Below are 22,192 nucleotides of genomic sequence, written 5' to 3' on the forward strand. Positions count from 1 at the left end.
ATTTCTTATGTTATTGTTCAATGAAGGTCAAGGGGCTTCCCTCCAGACTGTGACTCTGTGATGTAGTTTCCTTCCATGTGAGGGCTGCATTTGTCTTTGAGGGTCCTCTGAGTTTTGTTCTGTATTTCTATAGTTTAGCTGATCTATGTGATAAAAATGTATTCCAAGGCTTGATCAAAAAATTGTATACAGCTTCTAGCTGGTTCTTTGAGAGATGTTCACTCATGAAACCAAGTCTATGCTGTAAGGAAATAGACCACAACAGAGATGCCATATTTAGATTTTTGTCCAACAGTCCTAGCAGAGTTGCATCCAGCTAGGATTGATAGAGGATAGAGGACCTGATAGGAATTTGTGTAGCATGGTTTCAACTGAGCTACATCAAGTTTGCTCACAGTCCATTAGCTAAGGCTCATATTTAGAGCCCCATTTTAGCTTCAAGGAGGTCTGGGAAGTGTAGTTCACCTAGATTCCTCAGGAGAGGAAACCAGGTTCGCTAGCAATAAGCTAGTTTCTGTCACCTAATGTCTCAATTTCTTTGCTGTGAAAAGAGAACAAAATCAACCTCATTAGGTTATTCTAGGAATTAGAATAGAAGAAATTCTCTCGTCTCTAAAGGGTTTGAAAGGACTATACATTTTTAGGTACAATCCTACAACACAGTGAAATGTCAGTCAGCAATGCACCACACTTACTTTCATAATCCCATTAGATTCATAATGGAGTCGAAAATTCTGCTTATGTAATAATTTTACTGTATGTTTCGATACACAAGTGCTACTGTTTGCAAATGCCTAGAAGCAACAAATTTTAGTCTATATCCAGGTATATAATAGTAGGCTGTACCATCTATTCAAATAAGTATATTATATGATGTTGACATAATGACAAAATAATGTATTGATGCGTTTCTCATATATTCTAGCCATCTAAGTTCTGTACAGCTGTATCATGATGTCTCACAAAATCTAAGGTGATGGAACTCTGCATCATCAGTCAGGGTCTCCATACATAACGGATAGTGACATGCCACTGGCCTACAGCTGAACAAATCTGACCCATGGGAACCCATAATTGTTTCTTGCTCAGGAGGCAGGACAATGAACTACCCAAATCAGTCTGTGCCTGATGTTATTCAAGGTCTCAGGAACATAGCCGGTCTCTCACCAGGCAATGCTCAAGTGGGTCATTAGGTAGAGATCACATCTTTCTCCCTAGTTTCCTGTGATAATGGTTTCCATAGCAGCCTGTATGCTTCATGTAAACAAGAACAAGTGACAAAGACCAGTTAGAGGAACTGAAAACATAATGTGACTTTCAATTCTAGTAGCCACAGGGTCTTCAGGTCCATGCCCTCCCTGGAGTACTTGCACTCTGGTAAAATAGACATAATGTTGGTGGAGTGATTCCATGGAAGCCATGTGGGGCTCAGGGAAAGAACTACTCTGAAGTAGCTCTCTCAGCTATCTAAATCATAAAGTGAGGACAGAGGTGTTTCTCCTGTGACTGCTTCAGAAGCAATTATTATGTAGCTTCAAAACTTTCAAAGCCATTTTTCTGAGGGTGAAGTTTCTAGGTAAAGCTTGTAAAGTGTATTTATACCTTCTAATTTTAATAATAATTCCCATGTCAAACTTATTTACCCCTTATGAGTGGTGGGGAGGCTGTCCCTTCTTGACTGGATTAGATACCCATGTATGCTTCCCAAACTGAAGTTACTTATGGTACTTGCTCTATCTGAATGTTGAGCAAGTATCTTCATACGATATATTAGAGGACTTAAAAATGTCAATTTTCTTTGACCTTATAAATCTCCTAAGAATCTCTCCTAGAGACAGAATCCTTGACTGGGGTATAGCTCAGTATGCATGAGACCCAAAGTTTTATCTCCAATATATAAAATATATATATTCTTAAACAGAGTCTAGATTTATAGCCAACTAGCTGTTTCAAAGTTATTTATAAATTCAAAGAGTTAAAATTTAAATATAAGCCTTTATAGGTAAATAAATCACACAGCTTTCATGTAGAGAAATATTTTGTGACATGTAAGAATAATATTTATGTTATATTTTTAATGACATAGAAAGTTCCTTCATAAAAACATACAGGATAGGAAATGGCATTTCTGGTTTTATCTCAGTTGAGTTCAAATAATGATGCAAAATAATGACAAGAAAGTCATAATCCCAAATAAACTGTATTGTATCTGGGAGGGAGAACGTGAGGAACTTCTTTTTCTGTGCATTTACATATATTTAAAAGTAATATGGAGAGAGATAAGAAAAGCAACTACTTGGTCCATTGCCTCAAAGGGAAAGAAACCTTCTCCTGCATAGCATAACTGAGAAAAGACAGACATTCAAAACTTACCCAATGTTATCTAGATTTTAAGATGGAAATATATTCTGAAAATACCACAAATTAATCAGATTTTAAGGCAAAAGCTGATTTTTGTTAACCTTTGTTCTTTCAGTTAGGAATTATGCTGGTCTAGTAAATGGGTAATAGCAGATTCTCTTTGAAGATTCATGTCCTTCACCAGCCTTGGGTAGTTGATGAGATTTCTAGTTCTAGGCATGATTTCCCTCCTGTTGAGCAGAATGTAAGTCCACCTAACTAGTTGCTGCCAAGATATGAGTGTCACAGTTTCACCTTAGGGATGTCTTGCCATGCTGACCATTGTTGTGACAGGTGTCACAGCTAAATAGGACTATCGATTGGTTCCCTCCTTTGGCAGCTTTCATAGCACCTTCTCGTACCAAGAGAGCTGGACCACAGGAAGGGGGCTTGCAGGTAGGATCCAGCTTGAATCTTCTGAGTCTCTTGTCTGAAGTGTATGGTGCTTTCAGCAACTCCTGAGAGGCAGCCAGGGGCAGCAACAATAGTCTAGATTGTTCCAAGAGTCACTTGGACTGCTCTGAGCAAATACTTGAAGGTTTCTCATGCTTTGTATTGGAGTTTATGTTAAATAGTCTATGACATAACAGGTAGGTGAAGCTCTCACTCTATATCAAAGCAGGGTCTCTTTGCTGCAAACAGAGACCATTACAGAAAGATACAACTGGTCATAATGTAGAGATCAATTGGCTGTATGGTTCCCAGCCCCTATTGATATATCTCCAATATAACTTCTGTACCCAAGGCTTGGGGAACATCATAGGACAGGGGGCAGAAAGCTTGTAAGAGCCAGAGAACTTGTAAGTCTGTTGTGAGATTATAACTTCTAGAAATGACAGGGAAGCTAAAAGATGAACAATATGGCTGCCCAAACAAGACCTTAACAATGGTAATAGCAATAGAGAGGCTAAACAAAGAACTACAGATCACTAGTCTGCTGAGAGGGGGAAAACTAGTCTTTCCCAAGGATGATGCCTCTACTTGGTTATCCATCACAAATTGTTCAGCTTAGAAATCATATCCACACAAGCAACACTAGATGGATTCAGGACTGTGTGTGTGTGTGCGAGTGTGTGTGTGTGTGTTATATACATAACAATAATAAAGAAAAAGGGCCATCAATTTGAGAGAGAATGAGGATGGACATTGAGGGCCTAAGGGGAGGAAAGGGAATGGGGGAAGTGTTATCACTATAATCATATTTTAATTAAGATTTAAAAAAGAAAAAATTCTTTACTTGAGGTGTTCTGTAGAGAGTTCTCCTGTCTTAGCCCCTGGATTGTTGTTATATCAGACTGTGGATGGATATTGGATAGTCCAGCTATTACCAAGATCCATGGCTCTTCTAAAATTGTAATTCAGTTTGTCCATGCACATACATTTTACTGGGACTGGAATACATAGATTTATGGGATTCTCTAAGATTCCTTTGTATCCCCAAAGGCATTTGAGGTTCTATAAATGAGTTCCATGCATCTGGGTATTTAAGCTCTTCAAAGTCAAGTGATTACATATAGGAGACAGGATGGAAGCTCTCTCTAGCATCTAGAGGATGACTCTCTAATTCAAATGAATCAAATTGCAATGAGAACAAGCTCATGTTTAGTTGCAATGTGGGTTACATCACAGTATTTGGGACTGAGTTTTATCAAAAGTCAAGCCTCCCCCTGGTTGTGAAAAAGCTTCCTTGCAAAACAAATTCTTCATTGTAGTGGTAAAACAAGAAAGCAGAAGAAAATCTTCCCCGGGGAAGAACCCCCTAAGTGGTAATCCTTGACATATACATATGCAGTAATATTATATGGACTGAACAGGTTATATTTATATATTTTTGAATATAAAATTTATATTTATATATGTAATGAATTTAAACTGATAAACCATTTTGTTAAACGCTCTCACAGCTTTTCTTCCTCGACCTGAGTTGGATGGATTTCAGCTGTACAAATTTTGCATTTATAGCCACTCAGTAGGGAAAACTTTAATTTGTTTTATGTTTGCAGAAGGCTGGAACAATTAATATTGTGAAAACAATGCCATATATAATCCGTGGGATGCTGCGAATATAAGATGATGTATTAGCTTAATTCTTTCCAATGAATGGCTTATCACCCATGCCAGCAGATGTGGCTCGTGGGTGATCAGTACAGACCTCTCTAAAGAATTCATAGTGGGCTATGAGAGGTCAATGACAAAACACCCCCACCAGCTCAGGAGTGACTGACCCACATTGACAGTGATTTGTGGATAGTTGTAGTCCAAAATGACACTTTTTATTGTGTTTTTCTTTTTAAGATTTTTTAATTTAAATTAGAAACAAGCTTGCTTTACATGTCAATCCCAGATCCCTCTCCCTCCCTTGTTCCCCTGTCCCCCCACCCAATCCCCACTTTGTTCACCAGGGAGGGTGAGGTCCTCCATGGGGGACCTGTAGATCATTTCGTTCAGGGCAGGGCTTAGGCCCTCCCCCAAGAGACCAGGCTGAGAAAGCATCCCTCATTGTGGGATGGGCACCCAAAGTACATTTGTATGCCAGAGATAATTACTGATCTACTACCCAAGGCCCAATAGATTGCCTAGGCCTCCTCACTGACACCCATATTCTGGGGGTCTGGATCAGTCCCATGCTGGCCCCCCAGCCATCAGTCTGGGGTCCATGAGCTCCCCCTTGTTCAGGTCAGCTGTTTCTGTGGGTTTCACCAGCCCAGTCTTGACCCTTTTGCTCATCACTCCTCTCTCTCTGTCACTGGGTTTCAGGAGTTCAGTTCAGTGGTTAGCTGTGGGTGTCTGCCTCTGCTTCCATCAGTCACTGGATGAAGGTTCTAGGTTCAAACTCATAATCAGGGAGGGGCATTTAAGGTAGTCTCTCCACTATTGCTTAGTTTGCCAGTTGGTGCCATCCTTATAGATTTCTGGAAATCTCACTAATGCTAGATCTCTCCTCAAACCTATAATGACTCCCTCTATTATGGAATTTCTCATCCTGCTCTCTTCTATTCTTGCCCCCACTCAACCTTCCTGCTTCCCCATGTCTTCCTCTCCCCTCCTTTTCTCCCCCTCTCTTTCTCCTAGATCCCTCTCCCCCCAATCTGCTCAAGAGACCTTGCCTCATTCCCCTTCTCTGGGGTACCATGCATATCTTTCTTAGGGTCCTCCTTGTTTCCCAGACTCTCTGGCAGTGGGATTGTAGGCTGGCACTTCCCTGATCCATATTTAAAATCCATATATGAGTGAGTACATACCATGTTTGTCTTTTTGTGACGGGGTTACCTCGGTTAGGATGGTTTCTTCTAGTGCCATCCATTTGCCTGCAAATTTCAAGATTCCATTGTTTTTTTCTGCTGAATAGTACTCCATTGTGTAGATGTACCACATTTTCTCTATCCACTCTTCAGTTGAGGGGCATCTATGTTGTTTCCATGTTCTGGCTATTACAAATAATGCTGCTATGAACATAGTGGAACAGATGTCCTTGTTGTATGAATCTGCATCTTTTGGGTATATGCCTAAGAGTGGAATTGATGGGTCTTGTGGTAGACTGATTCCCATTTTCCACAAAATGACACTTTAGCTAACCATTTTTCTACAGCTTGACTTTGTCTCTCAGAAGTTCATACTTGGAAAACTTAATTCTCAAATTTGTATGCTAATGTATTTAGAAGTCCTTTAGGAAGCATTTTTGATTGGATGAAGTCATGGGGGGTAGTCCCTGTGATGACATTGATGGACTTATAAGAAGATCATGCCATTTGGTCCCACCACTATATTATTATGCAGGAAGGTAACCCTTGCCACTTTCAGTCAGATACCAGTACCATGCTCTTGGACTTCCTGACTCCATAAGTTCAAACCAAATAAACTTCTATTTTAGAAAATGCAAGATCTCATTTCAAGTATCTGCAAACAGGCTCAGGTACCACATGGAAAGAATGCTACTTAGAACGGAGAGGCCAGTGTTTTGGGGCTGTGCTAGGCGAGGATGTGTGCAAACTGCACCATTTTACCAGAATAGTTCTCTAGGTTCTTGTCTATAGAAAAGCACTCTGAAGTTTGGTTTGATTTCTCTGATTCTATTAACAACAGAAGTCTGAGTGACTCTGAAGACGTCTTGGGGAGGTTTGGAGATAACACAAAGGTTCTAAGTCAGGGAAACACTATTTTTTATAAATAGCTCTACATTGTGCCTGGAGTAACAGACACATGAAGTGAGCTTCAATGTAATTGAAGCATCTCAATGTCAGAGTGTTATGTTAGGTGCATAGTTGTCTTACTTTTTAATAGATAATTTACAGTTCATGAAACCCAAAGCATATTTACCTTAGTGGCAATGTGGCAAAAAGTCACTTGTCTCCTTCAGTGGTTTACCAGCAAATTTTGCTTTGAGCTACAGAGTGTTCTTGGTGAATGAAAGACAGCAAACCCATAAACCATGACCCAAGATAAGACACTATTTACTAACATTTCCCAGGGGAGCAAAGGAGAGTGGACTACAGAGCAACAAGGGGATATCTTTGTGAAAAATGAAGCTTGCTAATCTTATGTTTCATTGTTGAAAGTTTTGTTGAGTCTAAGCCAATGATCATAGACACTACTAACTAGAAAGTGGATATTTTACAATGTTTCTGCGTGAAATAATTTCAACAAGTATTATCACCAAGCATAAGTATTGTGCTAATCATGACAGAAAAGCTTAAAGAACTTAGGGGCTGGTGGAGGTCCCTAATGGTCTGGAGACTCTCAGGAGACTCACATAATCGCGGGACTGTCATTTGAAAATTTGAGCTAATTATTTAATATCTCCTATGCTTAAAAAAGGCCCCATGAGTCATCAGAGACGCTAAAATTGATCACATCCTGGCTTCATTTCCTGTTGTTGTGATAAAATACCTTGACAAAGGCAACTTTAGGGAGAAAGAATTTGTTTCACAATTCCAGGTTACAGTCAGTCATAGCAGGTAATTACAATGGCAGTGGCTTCAAAGGACTGGCCACATTATATTTGTAGTCAAGAGCAGAGAGTAAAGAATTAACACATGCGTTCCTGGGCTCAGTTCATTTTCTCTACTTTTTACACAATTCAGGATCTCCTGTTGAGGGACCCCTGTGATACCTTGTTTTCTGAGACAAGTCCTCAGCATGGAAACCACTGAATAGGCAAGGTTGAATGGTCAGTTAGCCCTAGGCATCTACCTGTCTTTGTTTTCCTAGTGCTGGGGTTACATGAACATGACACTTCTCGAGGCTGTTTTTTTTTAAATGTGAAATTAAGCCCCTTTGCTTACAAAATTCTCATGCTTACAAGACAAGTACTTCTGGCCAACTGTTCTGTCTCCCCAGTCGTATGAGTTCATTTTTAATTGAAATAAAGAACTGTAGGAGCTATATCTTAAAATGACAGTATTTGACAAAGGGCAAGCATTTCAGAACACATTCGAATATTAATCCACAGCATTAGTGGGGATGCAGGCCCACTCAGATACTGCCATTATAACAAAATGGCACAATTATTTTTGGAACACAACAAGGCAATGAATAGCAAATACTTTTCAGCTTAAAAACTCTTTGTGTCCTAGCCTTTATTTTCCCAGTAATTTATATCAAGGAAATTACTGAAGACTTAGTTTCAAGGTTATCACTGAGCTATCTTTTAAAAATATAAAATGTAATAGGAATGCAATACAAAATGGGTTCAGTAAATCACTTCTGTGAAAGTCAGACACAGGAAATTATCAGCAAGCATCGAAAAGATGTTATACAAAAGGTATTTTAGCTTTAGAAAGATGAGACCCACCCTACACAAAGAACTACAGGTAACTGATGATGGCCGAGAGAGAGAGAGAATTAGCTTCTCTCAGGGATAAGCACACTAATTTGTTACCAAATAAAGAATAAAATAAATTCAGCAGGTTGTGTGTGTGTGTGTGTGTGTGTGTGTGTGTGTGTGTTCATAATAAAGAAGAGACCATAAATTTGAGAGAGATAGGGTGGGGGAGGTCATGGGAGAGATTGGAGAGAGGGAAGGAAATGACTTAACTATATTTTAATTAAGAACATATTAAATAAAAATATGAGTTTAAATAATAGTTTGCTGCATAAGTGGGCAAAGCTCCTCTAAGAAGCCATAGATAATTCAGTGAAAAGCCAAGTGCCAGGTGTGGAATACCTATGAGTTTTTGGCCTGTAAGACTTTCAGAAATCCCCAGAACAATGTAGGCTGTTAACCAGAACTATAATGCCAGTGCCCTATTTCTGATGACACCATACAGTTTGGTTACATAACACATAGAAATTCAGCAGAAACTGAGCAATAGGCTTCCTGCATAGTCACTGGCTTTCATAGCACCAGAAGTGCTGTGCAGGCTGCTGGGTGAGAAAAGCCATCAACAAACTTATTATGTTGTGATGCCTTCATACACAATATCAACCTGTCAGTCAGGATGTGCCCACAATTTTAAAAAAAGATGGGGCATTGAGATATTATGAAAAGGAGGTAAATTAATCAAAAAGCGCATATACTTACTTTATAGTATATGTCTCTTGGCGGTGGGTAGAGATAGGAGAAAGGTGTTTGACTTGGGTCTAGGGTGGTCACAGGGCATGGAGGCAGCATGTCTAGAATGCACTTGTCCAAAAGCTGATACTTTTTTATCCTTCCAGTTTAACCCCTCCAGTTCTATTATTCTCATCTAAAACTTTCTCCCCTCCCTCAAAAGCCCCCAATATAGGGCCTTAGTACTTTCCTAACATCTACATGGCTTCCAAATATACATAAACACTTGAAGACTGGGAGCTAACAGCCACAGATGAGAAGAAATATGAAGTCTGTCTTTCTGGTTCAGGGTTACCTCATTCAGAATGATTGTTTCTCCACTCAATTCATTTACCTGCCACTTCCATAATTTTGTTTTTCTTAACAACTGAATAATATTCCATTTTGTAAATATACCACATTTTCACTATCCATTCATCAGTTGATGGACTTCTAGACTGTTTCCATTTACCAGCTCTTATAAACAGCAGCAATGAACACGAATGAGTACTAATCTCTAAAGTAGAATATAGACTTTTGGGTGTTACATGTCCAAGAGTGGTATAGATGGATCATGTGGTAAATCTATTTTTAGCCTTTTGAGGATTCTCTCCCCTGATCTCCACAGTGGCTGTATCAGTTTCCCACCAACCATGAATAAAAATTTTCATTTTCTTGCATTCACACCAGCATTTGTTGTCTTCTAAAAAAATTAGTTATTCTAATTAGAGTAAGATGAAATTTCAATGTAGTTTTAATTTGCATTTCCATGATGGATAAGGTTGTTGAACAAAAGAAAAATGTTTCTCAGCCATTTGTATTTCATCTTTTGAAAAATATCTGTTTAGTTACATGCATTCTTTTTTTTTGTATCTAGCATTTTAGTTGTTTGTATATTCTAGATACTAACTCTCGTCAAATATATAGCCAGTAAAGTTATTTTTCCATGGAAATGGAATGGATGGAATATGATGGTACATTTCACTTACAGAAGCTTTTTAGTATTATGAGGCCATGTTTATCAATTTGTTAACTTTTAATGCCTGCACTATTGGAGTCCTGTTCAGACACTTCTAAGTGGGACATCTATATCACAGCACCTCCTCCAAAGGCTCAGGGATCATCATCACGGGAAAGGAGTGGAAAAGGCGTAGGATCTAGAGTCAGTGGGTGGCAAGGAAACTGTCTTCTCTATTTAACAGGGCAATTGCACACACGAACTCACATAGATTCTAGAAGCATGCACAAGACTGCAAGTTTAAGCCAAACTAACTCCAGACATGAACAGGAGAGGTGAGTACAAAGTCCCACTCCTAGTTGAGGAGCCATTGGCAGGTGATAGCTTCTGGAAAAGGGAGAGTCAGTCTTCTTTAAGAATGTAGCCTGTAGTGATCTGACACTCCAGGGGAAGACTGCAGATCGAAGAATCCATGAGCAGACAGCTCTTACTAGACTCAATGGATGGACAGATATGAAAAAAGACACAGAAGTGGGTGGGTAGGAAAGAGGAAGTCTGGGGAGGAGGAAGTGAATGTGGCCAAAACACATTTACAAAATCTTCAAAGCACTACTGATGATGAAGACAAATCAAAATAAAAATCCTTAATAAAGTGTGGCACTTCTGAGAGGGAAGATAAGGCAAGAAAAGGACTCCATTTCTCCTCTAAACATTATAGATTATTGAAAGTTCTTGTGGACAGTTCTACCTTTCAGTCCCATGTATGTGCAATAAAATATACTTGATGTGACTGATTTTTTTGGGGGAAAGGGTGTGGGACATAATTTTGTACTGTGTCACCATGGATAAAGGGCTAACTAATTATCTATTACTGTGCAACTAATTGTCCCTAGGCTTACAGCATTGGTTACCTCACATAGTTTCTTTGAATTAGGAGTTTGGCAGAGGTTTGACTTGGCCTTGAAAGCTTAGGGTCTCTTATGTTGTCCAAGCTTGGCTGGTGGGGGGGTCTGCTTCCAAGTTCATTCAGGCTGCAGTGAGTGGTGCATGAGCTTCTCACCATGTGATGCTCTCCATGAAGCTTCTTAATTCATAACTCATAGCCCTGACTATAGCAAGAAAAGAGAGGGTAGTGAGGGAGCATGAGAGCCATGCAGGTGGGCGCGTGAGTGTATACACACACACACACACACACACACACACACATGCGCACACATAGAGGGAGAGATCTCAACCAAAATCATGGTGTTTCAAAAAGCAACCTCAGAAGTGGCAAGCTACTTTTTCTGCCATGTGCTAGTGGACACACAGATTAACCCTGGTGCAATGTTAGAGGGAACTACACACAGATGAGGTTCTTGGAGATACAAAGTCAGGGTCATCTTTGAAGCTGTGTTCAAGAGAAAGATGGGCAAGTTAAGGGAGGGAGGGAACCATGATGTCATGAAAGTAGAAATTTGGAGATATCATAGATTGAAGGTTGATGTCAACAGCACTTGAAATTTCAGTTTGGAGCTGAGTTTATCTACATATTTGAGGGTCACATTGGCTAGATTACCTCACAGGAAGTGCATTGGATTAGACTAAACATCTCACTTACCATCAGAAAAACTGGGCTATTAGAGGAAACCAATTGGTAATGGCCACTTAAGATATGTGTCCTGGTGTTCAGCCTTACTATTTTAAAGGGGCTGTGTCAGTGCATGTCAAAATCCAGGAAATTACTAAACTGGTTCACCTGTCCCAGATAAACTCCAGTTTTTCTTTAAGCTGCCTTTGTTAGGTATTTTTTTTGTCATAGCAATGAGAGAAATAAACCATATAGTTCTTTTAATGAGTCATGATATTAGGCATCAATAAGTAATATAGAGTTATATTTTTGGTTAAGAATATTTAAAGGGGAGAATATATAAGTTTGTGTGCTAAAATAAAATTTTTATCCCATGGGAAAATGACTGGACTTTTCTTTTCTGAAGTAAATAAAAGGGATGATAAAGACAAAATTAAAAGGCTCAAGGACACCTTAAAAGGTCTGTGTAAGTCACAGAAATCTGTAGAGGATGAAACTTAAAGGTTACATTGTATATATGATAAACATGTGTATGTGTTTGAAAGTTGTTAGAACATCCAAGGTCAAAATTCAAAACAATAGAATCTACAATCTCATTCTCTGTTTAAAACAATGTGATCTTCTTAAGATATTGACTTGTTCTTGGTAACATTTATGAGAACTGACTTTAAAAATGTATGTTCTATTGAGATAATTTCTTGTTTTCTGATAAGCTTGTCAGACTTTTAACTACTAGGTAGAGTAGTAAAAATAAGAATTTATTTAAATCAATTTGCTTTTGTCTAATCTTCATCTAAATGCTACACAAGAGTTAAAACTAAAATCCATTGCTTATTCTTCAAGACTGGTAAAACTGTCCTTCTGGTATCCACATATAGAGGCCAAGACAAGACAGTGGAAATAAAATATCAGTCAATACCTTGGTTGTTTCCTTTCTAGATCATACAAGATCCCAGGCATGAGGGACCCCTTCTAAGGTAGCCATGCAACCTACTCTCTTGATCTGAGAGACCATGGAAACCATAGAGTTTGGGAAATCCACATGGTCAACAAGACCCTGAGTCATACCAACAGATGATATACCATGTAGAGGGGAAATTAAAAGAGCCAAGAGGCTCCACATGAGTCCCTTAACAATCCTATAGGCTCCTTGAAGAAGCCTTGAATGACCTTAAAAAGTATAATGAAAATTAATTCACGGTCATTTATGTGTTTTAAAAATTCCATCAGAAAAGTATAATTATAAAACTAAATTCAACCATCATCTCCCCGCCAGGATTCTCATGTTGACCTGTTCCAGCTAGGGAACCCAGCGTCCAGCTTTATGGTTTTAAACGGGCTATACCAGTACTTGCCAAAATTTAGGGAATGATTCACCTGGTTCACCTGTCCAGGATAAAGCTCTATATTTTTTAGAAAGTACTCAAGAAAGCCCTGGTAGAGCAGTGAACTAATTGAGGTTTCTCTTAAAAAGAGACCCCAAAGGTCAGCTTCAGATAAGCAACTCTATGGACACAGGCTACATGCCTTTTGCTTTTAACATTGACGCATTAGAAGGAGCCCTGATAACACTGTCAACTGCCATAAAAACCTTTCAAGGTGCTCTTTCTATCAGGACTCATTCATTTGGCACTTAAGTAAGTAAAATCCCAAATATCTTAGTGACCCCTCTATTATTATTGGAAATATCCCCATCATTGATGGGCCTGTCATAGTCACCTTTAGATATGATCTCCATTTTGATCTAAATCTTCAAAAGAGTTCCCTTAACTTGTCCTATTATTATTGTTACATCTCAAATAATGTTCAAGATATCACCAAGCAATTGGTCTACACCAATTGGTGATATCTAAATTTGTGTTAGAGCATGACCACCTTCTGTCTTATGAAGGTTTCCAAACAACCACCACAAATTTGCTTCACCCAACAGCACATCAGGTTCTTTCCTTAATGTGTAGAACACTTATTTCCATGACAGGCCTCCTGCTGTTTTCAGTCCTTTCAATGGTTAATAAGACTTAATTCTTCTAGAATTTAACAAATTCAGCTTCAAATAGCTATTCAATAAAGGTAAAAGCCTGTCTCTCCTGGACAAGATCTTGAGACACCACTGGCTCCAATGGAGCAAAACTTCTGTGGGCCTCCTGGTCAATGTCACTTGTTATTTATACAAACAGGCACCCATCCTTAATCTAACCAGCCTGGTTATCCCATCAATATTGATGTTGTCGTCTCTCTGTCTCTGTCTCTCTCTCATAACAACACACACTCACATGCACTCATGTATTCAAGTGTTGGGAGCGATCATTGTTATTTAGAACCGCTTGTAAATATTGTCAGCCTTTTTTAAGAATAGTCCGTCCCCTCCCCAGCTTCCTAATGAATAGAACTTGAAGTACACATATGTACATATGATATATGAGATAATAAATGGGTTATTTTAGTTTTATATAATTGATGTAAACTCTTTGGCTGTATTTGAAGAAATAATCTATAAAACTAGGAAATTCAAAAATAAGTATTTTTTTAGTTTTTGCAAGGATATGTTTAAATTTCCATGGTATTAAATTTAATTTGACTTATCATAAATGGAAACTATCTTCAGTAGAAAACACATTTAATCTAGTAAATGTATTGGACAGCACAGTTCAGCAAGTGCTTTCTTCCCTCCTCATAACTGGGGGAATGGTTATAGTGGTGGGTGGAGCTGACAGGGAGCTGAAAATTTCTCAAGAAAAGTATTACACCTCTTAGTGCTAGCTCAGGAAAAAGTCCAGATTACAAAAGGAAAGTTTCAAGAAGCATAGTACATACTGGGCAGGTCTTACGAAGTCATGCATTTAGAAATGTGTGTGTATGCATATATGTGGTGACAATTAATGATAAAAGAGGCCATTAATCTGAAAAAAAGGGAGGTATATGGGAGGGTTTAGAGGGAGGAAAGGAAAGAGAAAATGATGTAATTATTTATTTTAATTATTTTTTATTTTAGAAGCACTCTTATTTACATATCAATTTCCCCATTCCCTAGTCCTCCCATCCTGCCATCCTCCCATGCTCCCCACCGATCCCCCATCCCACCCTTCACCCTCTCCCCAGGGATAGTGAGGCTCAGGGATAGTGGGGACCATCAAAGTCCATCACATCATTTGGGGGAGAGCCCAGGCCCTCCTTCCTGTATCTGGGTGCAATAGATCCCTCCATAGGGAACTGGCTCCCAAAGTCCATTTGTGCTCTAAGGATAAACACTGGCTCCACTGTTAGAGGTCCCATAGACTTCCCTGGCCTCCTAGCTGGAACCCACAACCATAGGGTTTTGGTTTGGTCCAATGCTGGTTCCCCAGCTTTATGACTAGGGTCTCCGTGCTTTCACTAGGTTAAGTCAACTATTTCTGTGGGTTTCTCCAGCACCATCTTGGCTCCTTTGCTCATTCCTCCTCCCTCTCTGCAACTGAATTCTAGGAGTATGGCTCAGTGGATGAAGGTTCTAGGAATGGCAACCGAGGTAGTCATCAATCTCATTATAGGGGAAGGGCATCAAAGAACATCTCTCCAAACCTAACCTGGCTCCCTTTATCAAGGTATCTCCTTTCTTGCCCTCCTTTATGCCTCCTGTTCTCCCCCCCTCCCTTTCTCCTTTCTCCCCTTCCCACCTCCCTCCTCTTCCCCTCTCCCTCTTCTTCCTCCACCATGCTCCCAATTTGATCAGGGGTTCTTGTCTCCCTCCCCTTCTTCAAGGGATCATGCGTTCTTCTCTTGGGGTCCTCCTTGTTTCCTAGTTTCTCTGGTGGTGTAGATTGTAGGCTGGTAGTCCTTTGCTCTATGTCTAATATCCATATATGAGTGAGTACATATCCTGCTTGTCTTTCTGTGATTGGGTTACCTCACTCAGGATGTTTTCTCTCAGTTCCATCCATTTGCCTGTGAATTTCAAGATTTCATTGTTCCCCCCCCCCCCCCACTGAGTAATACTCCATTGTGCAAATGTACCACATTTTCTCCATCCATTCTTCGATTCAGGGACATCAAAGTTGCTTCTAGGTTCTGGCAATTACAAACAACACTGCTATGAACAAAGTTGAACATATGTCCTTGTTGTATGACTGCGTATTCTTTGGATATATGACCAAGAGAGGAATTGCTGGATCTTGAGGTAGACTTATTCCCATTTTCTTGAGAAACCGCCCTACTGATTTCCAAAGTGGTCATACAAGTTTGCACTCCCACCAGCAGTGGAGGAGTGTTCTTCTTCCTCCACATCCTCTTCAAGATAGACTGTCATTGGTGTTTTTGATTTTAGCCATTCTGGCTAGTGTAAGAAGGTATCTCATAGTTGTTTTGAGTTGTATTCTCTGATGGCTAAGGATGTTGAGCACTTTCTTAAGTGTCTTTCAGTCATTGAGAATTCTCTATTTAGTTCTGCACCCCACTTTTTAATTGGATTGTTTGGTGTTTTGGTGGCTAGCTTCTTGAGTTCATTGTATATTTTGGAAATCAGCCCTCTGTCAGATGTGGGGGGTATAATTATATTTTAAATAATTTCAAAAAAGAAATAACTTTTAAGAAATTCTCTCTATTCCCCCAAAAGACACTTTCTATTGAGTGCACATTTCTCTTGTATCAATGTAAAGTCAGAATCTTGAAAAACTATAAACTAAGTGTGGAATGGTCTTTTTCTCTCAAAAACCACTAAATGGGGATCCAATTCTTACCCACAGAAGTTGTTTTATATCTTCCCCTCCATTATCAGGTGTTTCACACCTTATAATCTGCCTCCCTTCACTCCTGATGTCTCTTTCATGTCGGCCTCTTCTTTAATTTCTTCCTCCTCTCTTTCAAATTCTTTTTTCCAGGACTATGTGTGGTTTGAAAGAAAAAGCCTCCAGTAGGCCCATAGGGAGTAGCAGTATTAGGAGGTGTGTCCTTGTTGGAGTAGGTGTAGCTTTGTTCGAGGAGGTGTGTTACTAGTGTGTGGGCTTTGAGGTCTCAGAAACTCAAATTAGTTCACTTCATGCTGCAGGCAGATCAAGATGTGGAATTCTCAGCTCCTTCTCCAGCACCATGTCTGTCTGTATGCCTTCATGCTTCCCACCATGATGACAATGGGCTAAACCTCTGAAACTTGTAAGTCAGTCTCTTTACAGCAATGAAACCCTAACTAACACTTGGTCTCTCCACTTTCCATTTTCTCCTTTTAAATTAAAAAAAAATACAATTACATAATTTCTCCTTCAATTTTTCAATCTAATCCCTCTTGCGTACTGGTCCCATTTGCTCCTTCTTAAAATCATGGTCTATTTTTCTTTAATTGTTATTGTTACATGTTATCACAAAGAGACATTTCTCTGTGGGTATAAATATTTAGAATGCAGTTAGGAATTATACTGTTAGCAAAGTGGTAGTAGTAGGCTCTCCTCTATGATCTGTGACTTCAGTAAATTTCCCATACCAGACATAACTTTCCTCCTGATGAATGGGCCTTAAGTACCCAGGATTCTCTGGAGTTGAGAAAACAGTCTCCAGATGTCAAAGTAAATGGAAGGGGAAGTCAGGAACTTACTGAGCTACTTAAGATCACATTGTAGGGTTTTTGGTTGCTTTACTGGCCCCTCCCCTCTTGTGTCTCTTGCATTTTGCTGTAATTCAGGGCAGACCATCACCAAAGATCCTACCGGAAGATTCTCTTGTTCTTCTTTTACTTGTGTCCAGACCTGCCTTTCTCCTGCTCTCCCTTTCACTTACCTTTGACATTTGGGGACTGTCATTGGAGAACCAGTGGTTTTAATGTTTGCTTCCAGAGGGCCTCCTTCTAATGAAAGGCTCAGAGAACATTCAAGGATATTAAAAGATCAATGCCTTAAAAACCCAATTTAATACATGGACGAGCAGGTGCTCGCCTATCCTCCTGCTTGAGTGAGTCATTGTGCTCCCCGCAGTCAATTTCCTGAAAGATTAGCTTGCAGGGACAGATCAATCAACTTCTGAGGACATACCAGGATTCAGGATTGTTTTCCCAGCCCCAAGGAATCCTGGGGATCGTTTGACTTTTCCTTACTGTAATCCAAAACTTACCCATGAATGCCCCATGTTATGGGTCCTGAAGATAAGCCAGTAATTCTAGGTAGAGGTATTTTAGAAAACATTTACAGATGCAGTTTGAGATGTGAACATCCAGGATAAGTCTACACATGCTCACTGTGAGGAAAGGCTGTGCTGGAGCCTCTCAGCATCCCCACCCTGTTCCCACCCCCATGCCATTCACTTCTATGGTATCTGTGCTTTCATGCAGTCCTTGAATAGCCTTGGGAGAATTCCGGGGTCCACTTCTGTCTCCCAACTCCCCAAACATGACCTGACTTGGTACTCTAGCCTTAGTTTAAAGTCTGTAGTGCCAGGGCCTGATGGGAGGGGGAAGGCTGCCATGATGAAAGTCTAGGTTGGCTTTGTCCAGCAGCTATCCCTTAGATGCCCTCACGGCTAGATCTAAACAGAAGAGTAAGTGGGATCTAATAGACAGTGCCGTAGGCTGTAATGAGTATGCCTCATTGCGACAGGGCTGTGTGCAACTAAAGCTCAAAGCTCTTCTTATAAAAGGGTGAGGTAGGGACATCAGGATCTTGAATATTTTTTAGCAGAGTCTTCCTACTGTGAAGACTTTTAGAACTTTAGAGACCTTTATAGCATTGTTTTGAAGTAATGGAGCCGACACCATGAGACCAGACAGTTTACATGGAAATTCTAAGCAGTTCATTTAAATTATGGCTCTACACAGGAATGTACACAAATTTTCAAGAGGTCTCAAAAGAACGCATGTTCCATGTCACACTTGTAAAAAGATTAAATACAACTAAAATGGAGGGTGGACACTGGGGAGAGCTCAGTGGGTAAGACATTTGCTCTGAAAGCATGAGGACCAGAGGTGAATAAGGTTGTAAACTGAGCACTGGGGAGCAGGGATAGGCAGATCTTGAGAGATCTGACCAAATAGGCATATGTCTGACTCAGGTGAGAGACCTTGTTTCAAGGCAATAAGATGGAGAGCCATAGAGAAAGATACTTACTGTCCCTTTCTGGCCTATGCATGTGCATACATGGGCACATATCCCCCTCCACATTAGTGTATTCCCCCACTCAACATGTATGCAACACACATACATCACTATCTAAATAATCAATTAGATTGAAATAATGCAATTTTAGAACTAAATATGAGTTCGAATTATATGTAACATAAGAAAGTAATTGTTTTTTTTCACACGCAGGGTCTAGGTACAAAATACATGAATATGGGACATGAAGGGAGAAGGAAGAATGTGTGAGGAGAGGAAGGGGCTAAGTGGGGAAGGGAAGGCATGACTGAGTACCTGGGAAAAAGAAAGAACAATATAATGTATTTACAATATATTTTCCCTCATATGCAGAACCCAGATTTCGTTCTATACACATATGAACACACACAAAACTCCTCACCCCCCACACAGGACATGAAAGCATAAGGTAACTAATAGGGGAAAGGAAAGGGACCCATGGGAAGAGGCAAGGAGAAAAAGGATGAGGAACAAATATGAACAAAGTACGATGATATATACTTATGAAAATGTATAATTAAATCCACTATTTTATACTAATTAAAAATGAATAATAACATAAATAATGGGATAAATAAAAGCAATATAAAGAAAGTAGTTGCTAAACCCATGGTTACATTGAGTATAAAAACATAGATGGAAATTTGGGAAGAAAAATATGGGCAGATACATATTGTGTATCTACATTGACTGCATTCATAGATGTTTGTTATATTATCAAAAATAATTTATATTTTAATATGTCACAGCACTTGGAAGTCAAGCTGGTACTGACTTGGAAGCATTCTCCCTGCTGGCTAATTTCCATTGTGCTTGTAGGTGCTGTCCAGGCTGCTGTAGGAGAAAAGTCATCCACAGTTTTATCCAGCTATGAACCCTGGGAGCTACCACAATGACTGCCATGATGAGACATGCCCATGGGTACAAAAGTTCACAAATGTTGTGGGGTAACCTGGTACTTTGTTGTTGATTTTTAAAGCCGGTTCCACTTGGGCCTGGTACTGAAGGTCAGTCAAGAATGTGTGGCTGGGAAAGTCATAGGCCCTAGAGATGAATTTCCTACCATAATTTTACTAACTGGATATATTATCAAACTGCCTTCTAAATATGTATCTCAATAACGATAGGTTAGTGCAGCGTTCAGTCCTCATTGGAAAAGCATATATATAATACCATGGTTAACATAGAGACTTACAATGGATCAAAGCTCAGAGAACAAGTGTTTCTCTGAGTGCTCAATCATAAATGTGACATATATTTGATAGCCCCTCCCATCAGTGCTTAGGGGATAATGTGGAAAAGGGGGTGAAAAGGTTGTAAGAGTCAGAGGTTGGGGACGACTTGGGGAAAAGAGTGTCTTCTAGATCTGACAGAACTTTGTATTCATGAATCATGGTTGCCTGTGAAAGACTTGCACAAGGCCAAACTAGTCAGCATTCTAGCGTGGATGGGGAGAGGTGCATGAGCCTCCACTCCTAGCTTAGACACTATGGTCATTGTGTGCCTGCTGGGGTCGGGGGAGCTGACTTTCTTTAGGGGTGTGGTCCCTGATAATTGATCATGCTCCACTGGGTGACCGTACCACACCCATACACATATACGGGCACCACTAATTAAACTCAGGGTAGTAAAAAATATAAGACATGAAGTTGGTAGAGGGAATCTTGGAGGAGTTGGAGAAGGCAGTAGAGAGTGAATATGGTTACAATACACTGTATGCATTTATGAGATTATCAAAGAATACATAGATATACTAAAAGTAAAGACATTAGTTGCAGAAATTAAAACTAAGCAATAACAAAACTGAGCTATTGAACTTGTTAGCATTTATATATCAGGAAACACTATAAATATTATCGATTTATTGTCTTTTTAAATGACCATATAAAGTGGGATTATCACTTCCTTTTTCATTGGTGAATGAGGATTCAGAGAGGTCCAGTATCTATCTTAGCATCATCTGGCTGAGCTGTTCATCTTAAGTTCTGTTCTTAAAATCACAGTGCAATAGATAATGCTCTCCTGCGGATCTGAGGTCTACAAAGAAAGAAGGAAAAGTTTACTGTTGAGGCAGGTATCTATAGGAAACAAGGTAAAGTGTGCAGGGAACGTGTCACCTGGGAATGAGGCAGGAAGTTGTGTCAAGGATAATGTTTCTGTGGGTTACTATAGATAGTCTGTCAGGCACAATGTGTGCACATTAGCAATGTCTTTATGTATTGACTCTAATACATATGGAATGGCTTTTAATTTATTTTAGTGATTTTTCTATTTTAGAAATAATCTTATTTTACATATCAATCCCCCTATTTCCTCATCTTCCCATCCTCCCATGACCCCCCACCAACCCCCCAAACCCTCTCCCCACCCACTCCCCAAGGATAGTTAGACCTTCCACCGGGGATCATCAAAGTCTATCACATCATTTGGGGGAGGGCCTAGGCCCTCTTTCATGTATCTGAGCTGTAATAGTATCCCTCCATAGGGAATGGGCTCCCAAAGTCCATTTGTGCGCTAGGATTAAACACTGGTTTCACTGTTAGAGGTCTCATAGACTGCCCTGGCTTCTTAGCTGGCAACCACATTCAGGGGGCTTAGTTTGGTCCAATGCTTGTTCCCCAGCTTTAAGACTGGGGTCCATGTGCTCTCATTAGGTCAAGTCAACTGTTTCTGTGAGTTTCTCCAACATGGTCTTGTCTCCTTTGCTCATCCCTCCTCCTTCTCTATGACTGGATTCCAGGAATCATGGCTCAGTTTTTAGCTGTGGCTGCCTGCTTCTGCTTTGATCAGCTACTGGATGAAGGCTCTAGGATGGCAACCAAGGTAGTCATCAATCTCAAGGGCATCAAAGGCAGCCTCTTCACTACTGCCTAGATTGGAATGACTTTTGATTGAATGAGTTTTGCAGTTGCCTTCACACTATAGTGGTGAACTGACTTCATTCATTTCTATTTTGTCTCAAGATTCATCATCTATTGAGCAAGTATTGGCTTCTTTAATTAGACTGTAATGTCTTCTGAAATAGAAGCCAGTAATATATCTGGTGACTAAATGTAGACTGGAAGTCTATCCAGCAGTAGGAAGACCAAGCCACAAAAGCTTCTTTTCTCTTTTAAGGCAGAAGTTCTCAGAGAGTGGTCTCCAGAAGCAGGACTTCTTGGAGACTTTCAGAGTTTTACCTCTGTCACATAGAGTCTGGAGCAGGGAGACAGCACAGACAGAGGTGTGCTGGTGAGTATTCAACAGGGGACCTCTGGAAAAATTCAAAGATTTATTTGTCTATTTCTGCTGGTGTTTAGGATGTAGAGTACACAATTTAGAAACAGCAATAAAATATTTAATGGTCTCTACAACAAGTTTAATGTAGTCAGTTGGTTTCTACAGATTTTTATTATTGCCCATTGCAAAACTCTTACATCAGAAGCAACTTTGGGTGAACTGATAAATGAATCTATCTCCAACATGAATGTTAGTTGATATTTGTGGTTATATTAGGAATAAGATCAAAGCAAGGCCAAAGAAAGACGCATGGCAGAATGTCACCAGCTTATTGATGTTAGCATCTTCTTTGTTGAATCAGTCAGTTTTTAAAGCTTGAAAGATGGCTGACCTGGTAGTGGTGAGTTATTGTCCAAATTGTGAAACAT

The 22,192-nt window shown here is 39.8% G+C and overlaps 1 protein-coding gene and 1 long non-coding RNA gene across 2 annotated transcripts in view; one reads left to right on the forward strand and one right to left on the reverse strand.

Annotated features, from left to right (window-relative positions):
* Positions 1–22,192, forward strand: part of Scp2d1 (SCP2 sterol binding domain containing 1) — a 301,545-nt gene that overhangs the window by 111,871 nt on the left and 167,482 nt on the right. The gene's annotated exons all lie outside the window — the stretch shown is intronic.
* Positions 20,393–22,192, reverse strand: part of LOC121140546 — an 11,956-nt gene continuing 10,156 nt past the window's right edge. The window contains exon 3 of the long non-coding RNA XR_005877455.1: positions 20,393–20,582. This is a non-coding gene — a long non-coding RNA (uncharacterized LOC121140546). The remainder of the gene's footprint in view (positions 20,583–22,192) is intronic.

Source organism: Mesocricetus auratus, unplaced genomic scaffold (assembly GCF_017639785.1).
Source record: "Mesocricetus auratus isolate SY011 unplaced genomic scaffold, BCM_Maur_2.0 Super-Scaffold_100004, whole genome shotgun sequence".
Lineage (NCBI taxonomy): Eukaryota > Metazoa > Chordata > Mammalia > Rodentia > Cricetidae > Mesocricetus > Mesocricetus auratus.